The sequence below is a fragment of the Chiloscyllium plagiosum genome, unplaced genomic scaffold, assembly GCF_037043375.1.
Source record: "Chiloscyllium plagiosum isolate Xiang-an unplaced genomic scaffold, Cpla_swu_hap1 HiC_scaffold_48, whole genome shotgun sequence".
In the NCBI taxonomy this organism is placed as follows: domain Eukaryota; kingdom Metazoa; phylum Chordata; class Chondrichthyes; order Orectolobiformes; family Hemiscylliidae; genus Chiloscyllium; species Chiloscyllium plagiosum.
The window spans coordinates 41,529,544-41,535,543 of record NW_028270186.1 but is presented as its reverse complement, the minus strand read 5'-3'; the positions used below and the strand labels follow the sequence as shown (position 1 = coordinate 41,535,543).

At 44.2% G+C, this 6,000-nt stretch overlaps 1 pseudogene; it reads left to right on the top strand.

Annotated features, from left to right (window-relative positions):
- The first annotated feature begins 1,766 nt into the window (after positions 1–1,766).
- The window catches only part of LOC148135890 (putative G protein-coupled receptor 139), a 54,553-nt pseudogene continuing 50,319 nt past the window's right edge, over positions 1,767–6,000 (top strand).

Sequence of the window (6,000 nt, the reverse complement as noted above, 5' to 3'; positions counted from 1 at the left end):
TTAATTTGAATAACTAACCTATATCTTTCTCTGACCTTGAATGTTGCTTACCCGAGAGCATCAGCTTCCAAATTTAAAAGCCTGGAAATAATATTTTGAAAGCATAGCTTGCGTTTTCTTTGACTTTCCAGTGTCCTGCTCTGTGCTCCATGTTGGAAAGTGGGGTTTCAGTTTTGAGACACTGCTTTGTAACTTGCTCTGTGCCGATTCATTGATCGCCTGTGTTAATCACTCACTGCTGATCATGTGCTCAGTAACATGAGGAATCCCCTCCATTGTTACTGATTAAGACCAGACTTATCACTTGAATTTGACTGACATTTGACTTAATTCTTGTTTTAGTACGTTAGTGGAAATGCTGGGGATGGTTTCCTGGAGGCTGTGTTTAAAGCTGCTGTGGAAATTCAGAAAGACCAGATGATTTGGTGACCCACTCTGGATGAGTCACGGTGACTGTGGTTACAGCATCTGGGTCTACAACATGACCAACAAATAGAGCAAAGACTGCAGAGAGGGGAATCTCCGTAAAATAGAATGAGGGAATCAAAATCAGATCAGCCAAGGTTATGGAAAATGATGGACCGAAGTGAATGACTCGCTCATGCAACTTATTCAGATATTTCTGTTAATACCAAACCAATTCCTCTTCTCTCCCACCGTCTCACAGTGATGGGGAGTGATCCACATTCTCCTGTTCCTGGGGAATAGAAATCTGCGGGCTCACTTGCCCCCAGATATCCCCGTGTCCCAGTCTGGAGCAGTTGAGTGACTGCCTCCTGTTCCTGTGTTCCTGTCTCGAGCAGTTGAGTGACTCCCTCCTGTCCCGGTGTTCCAGTCTTGAATAGTTGAATGGACTGCCTGCTGTTCCTGTGTCCCAGTTTCAAGCAGTTGAATGAATGTCTCGTTTTCCCGTCTCCCAGTCTAGAGCAGTTGAATGGCTGCCTCCTGTTCCTGTGTCCCAGTCTCGAGCAGTGAGTGACTGCCTCCTGTTCCTGTGTACCAGTCTCGAGCCTTTGAGTGACGGTCTCCTATCCCTGTGTCCCAGTCTCGAGTAGTAGAATAAGTCCCTCCTTTTTTGTCGCCCAGTGTCGAACATTTGAATGACTCCCTCCTGTCCTGTTGTCCCAATTTCGAGCAATTGAATGACTGTCTCCTGTTCCTGTGTGCCAGTCTCTGTGACTGCCTCCTGTTTCTCCCTGTTCCTGAGCAGCAGTTTCAATGCTCTAAATACTGTCTCAAAATTATGAAAGGACTCGATAGCAGGGCATTTCAAACTAGGAGCAGCATTGAAGAAAGGTATCTAAACACTTTCCCATCCGACATTTTATGCAGGCGGTCTGTTATTTTATCCCTGACCCTATAGAAATACGGTGAAACCTATACAACCCAGCAGTGTTCCAGCTATACTTCCACATACAGGGAAGAAAGATAAAAAAAATGTAAGATTTATAATTTATCCTTCACCAACCCCCATCATTCCATTCAAACTAAGTAAATGTCCCCCTTTGTTGAGATATGTAAAATCATTTACAGAACTGGTTAACAGAATCTGTTTGTTTGCTGACTGTGATTAATGTCAGTCTGGGTGGATTCTAATTATCCCAGTGGAGAAGGTCCATATTCTAATGATAAATGGGCTCTGTTCAATGTGTTATCCCATAGCATTGGCGGGAACATCACCGACAGCACTAACAGGGATCAGCAGCAGCGGAGAGAGGGGACGGAGAGATCAGAATCTGAGAACATTAGACTGGAATGTTCCAACAATGGATCAGAATCTGAGAACATTAGACTGGAATGTTCCAACAATGGATCAGAATCTGAGAACAATAGATTGGAATGTTCCAACAATGAACAGGGGTTTATCCGATTATGTTTGGATTCTGTCTACATATTATGATGGGTTGTCATTACCAACGCGGATCCAATATGTACTTCGCCTCATTCAATATTTTTATTATCCTATCCTGGCTACTGTTGGTGTCCCTGGTAGGTTTCACATTCCATTTACTATTTGCATTAACCATGTGCGACGGTATACTGTTCTTTTCATTTACTCTAATCTGGAAACATTCACTCTCCAAACCACTACGAACAACAGAGAACTTGTTCATTCTTCCTCTCCCTCTTTCGTTCTGACGTTGTGCCTTGTGGATTGACCTACTCAGTTTCAGCTATGAATCAGGTATGTATCACTGCCCTTGCTATGTAAATATTGAAAGCTTGGAGTTCACTTGGAGAGAGAGAGAGAGAGAGAGAGAGGAAAGGTGCTGCATGCAGCAGAGTGGTGGAGCAGGAGCCTTGTTCGGTGGTCGGTGCTATAACAAATATACAGTGAGTGTGAGGGAGCAGAGAGAATACGGTGATCCTTTCCTGACAGAGCGAGGAAGGTGAGTCATGATTGTTCTCTGTTGATGGACATTTCTTCAGACCGCACTGAGGTGGATAGTGAGCTCAGTCCAGGCTCGGTGGGTCTGGTGGTGTGATCCCTCTGGGAAGAGAATGGTCCCCTCCTCTACTTGCCCATCAACCAGGACATCCGTGCCCCTGCTAATACACCGTGGTGTGACTGACCCTTATCTGCAATCCTCGGGTTAATCTGTGCAGGGCAGCTCCAAACTGAGAAAGTTCAACCGTGTGCCCATTGGCTTTTTAAAGATGGCACCATCAAGGTGCATCTGGACGACTGTGAGTACCTCCAGCCATGATGGGTGGGAGAATCGGGCCAGCATTGCATGAGAAGGACACCATAGGGTGGGATGGAGAGTCAATGAAGTGAATTTGATAAGATAGTACCAGGAAACTAACTCAGCCTCGTGCAGACATTTCCCGTCACACTCAATGAAAATAACACTGAGATTAATATTTGTTAGATTCAGCCCAATGAGGCTGTCCTCACTCCGAGTTACAAAGCTGCAGAACAAATGCTCATCCAAAACTGTCCATCGTCTGAACTCACAACAATATCCCATTCACTCATAGTTCTCCATAATACTGACCCGTGTTGCATGGTACTATCGAAATGGCTTCATCCTCTCTGTCTCAACTCCAAAACACACTCATTCACAACCATACTGCACGGTAACAGGCCATTCGGCGCAGCTGGTCCATGCCAACCAAAATGTCCATCCACACTCACCCCATTTCTCTGTCCTTGTTCTGTATCCCTCTAATTCTTTCCTTTCAATGTATTGATCCAAATGCTTTTTCAATGTTGTTATTGTCCACTGGCAGATCAGTCCATATGCGTTCCACAGTCTGTGTAAAAAACGTTGACTCCCAGGTTCTTTTCTTTATTTTTCTGCTTTCCAAACATTAACGGATGCTCTGTAGTCCTCGATTCACCAACCCTAGGAAAGAATTTGAAATATTCACCCCATGCACGCCTCTCATGATTTGATAAGATCTACACTTCTTTAAGACACCCCCCTCCCCCTTTCCAACGCTGTAAAGAAATAGGTTCTAACCTATCCAACCACTCCCTATTACTTCGATCTTTTAGCCCAGGAAACATCTTTGTAAATTTCTTCTCCAATCTTTCCAGTTCACTAATATCCTTTCTAGAGCAAGGTGAACAAAACTGAGCACAATACTCCAACTGCAGTCTTACCAACATCCTGTACACCTGCAATATAACGGCCCAACTTCTATACTCAATGCCCTGATGAAGGTCAGTGTGTCAACAGCCTTCTTCACTGTCCTGTGTATCTCTGACTCAAATTTCAGAAAACCGTGCGCCTGATCTCCAACGTCCTTTTTTTTTTCCATTACACTCCTTAAGGCCCTCTCATTCATCATTAAACTCCCACCTAAATTTGACTTTCCAAAATGCGAGACGTCACACTCATCGATATTAAAATCCATTTGCTATTTCTCAGCCCACTTCCCCAGCTGGTTAAGGTACTGCTGCAACTTTTGATAATGTTCCTCACTGTAAACGATGTCACCTATTTTCATGTCATCTGAAAAGTTTCTAAGCTTGCGTTGTGTACTCTCGTCCAATCATCGATAGGGATAACAAACAGGAATGGTCCCAGCACCGTCCCCTGAAGCATTCCACTAGTCTCAAGCCTCCAGTCCTGAAAATGTGTTGCTGGAAAAGCGCAGCAGGTCAGGCAGCATCCAGGGAACAGGAGAATCGACGTTTCAGGCATAAGCCCTTCTTCATTTTCAGCTCTGATCTCCAGCATCTGCAGACCTCACTTTCTCCTCAAAGAATGTAAGCCTCCAGTCCGACAAGCATGCCTCCAGCATAGTCATTTGCTTGCTAACATAAAGCTAATTGTCGCCAATTTGCCAGTTCACCTGGTATTACATGCGATCTAACCTTTTAGAGCAGCCTACCATGTGTAACCTTATTAAAGGCCTTACTAAAATCCATTTAGACTATGTCCACCACCCTGCCCGCGTCAACGTTCTTGGTCACGTCCTCCAAAAACTTTACCAAAATTTGTATGGCATGATCTGCCACGCACAAAGCTATGCTGACTGCTCCAAGTCAAACTCTCTTTTCCAAATGCATGCATATATTATATCTCCGAACCTTCTCAAGTGGTTCCGAAATAGATGTGAAGCTTACTGGTCTATATTTCCCAGGCATTTCTTTGCAGTCCTTCTTGAATTAGGGCACATATGTTCCCGCCCAGTCTTCCGGGTCCTTGGCCCCTGAACTGTCTTCTCTCGCCTCTTGCAATCCTCTTGGATATATCTCTCAGGACCAAGGGATTTACCTGACTTTATGCATTCTAATATGTCCATCAGCACCTCTACTGTGATATGGACTGTACCAAGATATCACAACTATCTCTCAGAAACTTCTCAGGTTATGTTTCCCAGGCTTTTCTTTGCAGACCTTCTTGAATAAGGGCACAACATTTTCTACTGCCCAGTCTTCCGGTACTTTGGCCCCTGAGATTTCTTCACTTCATTCCTGGATATATCTGGTCAAAACCAAGAGATTTGTCTGACTTTATGCATTCTACCGTGATATGGACTGTACAAGATATGACAACCAACACCTCCCCACCAACTCCCCCCCCCCACCACCCCCAAAGGTCACAGGTCTTCATGGCTTTCTTCATAGAACAAAAGGTAAATTGAGACCTCGCCCATGTCTTGCAGTTTTACATACGCATGCCCATTTTGGATTTTAAGGCATCCTATTCTCTCTCTACTTGTTCTTTTTTTTTTTACTATACTGAAACAACATCTTTGGATTCAACATAACCTTCTCAGCCAAGGCTATCTCATACCCCCTTTTCGCCTTCCTGATTTCCTTCTTCAGTAAACTCCTGTATCCCTTGTGTACGTCCAGTGATTCCCTTTATTCCAGCTTCCTGAACCTGAGCTACCTCCTTTTTTTCTGGTCAAAGCCTCACTATCTCTTGTCATTCAGGTTTCTCTCTCCCAGCCTCACTTTGCCTTCACCTTCACATGAACATATAAACCTTGAAAACGCGTTATCTCACTTTTAAATGCCTCCCACTTGCCCGAGATCCTTTTACCTGCAAGTCCCTGTCTAATGCCAATAAAAGTCGCCTTGCCCCAATTTAGAACTTGAATCTGTCGACCAATTTTGTTCCAATTTTAAAATTAATACAACTTTAGTCACTTTTCCCAAAATGTTTCTCCACTTTACCTCCTTCATCTATCCTGCCCCATTTGCAAACCATAGGTCAAGTTTGTCTCTTCCTGAGTAGGACCCTCGACATGCTGCTTGTGGAAACTTTCCTGAACACACTTGGCAAATTTCATCCCATCTAAGTCCTTGATCCTCTGGAGAGCCCAGTCTATGTTAGGAAAATTAAAAGCACCTATTAAGACAACCCGATTACTCCTGCAAGGCCCCCACCACCGCCCCCCGTCTCCCTGCATGTTTGTTCCTCCAATTCGCATTGATGATTTTAAGGCTTATAGTGCAACCATTATAATATCACCATCCTCCTCTTACTTGTTTGCACCATCCACAAAACCTCATCGGATATTAACTCAGTTATTTCC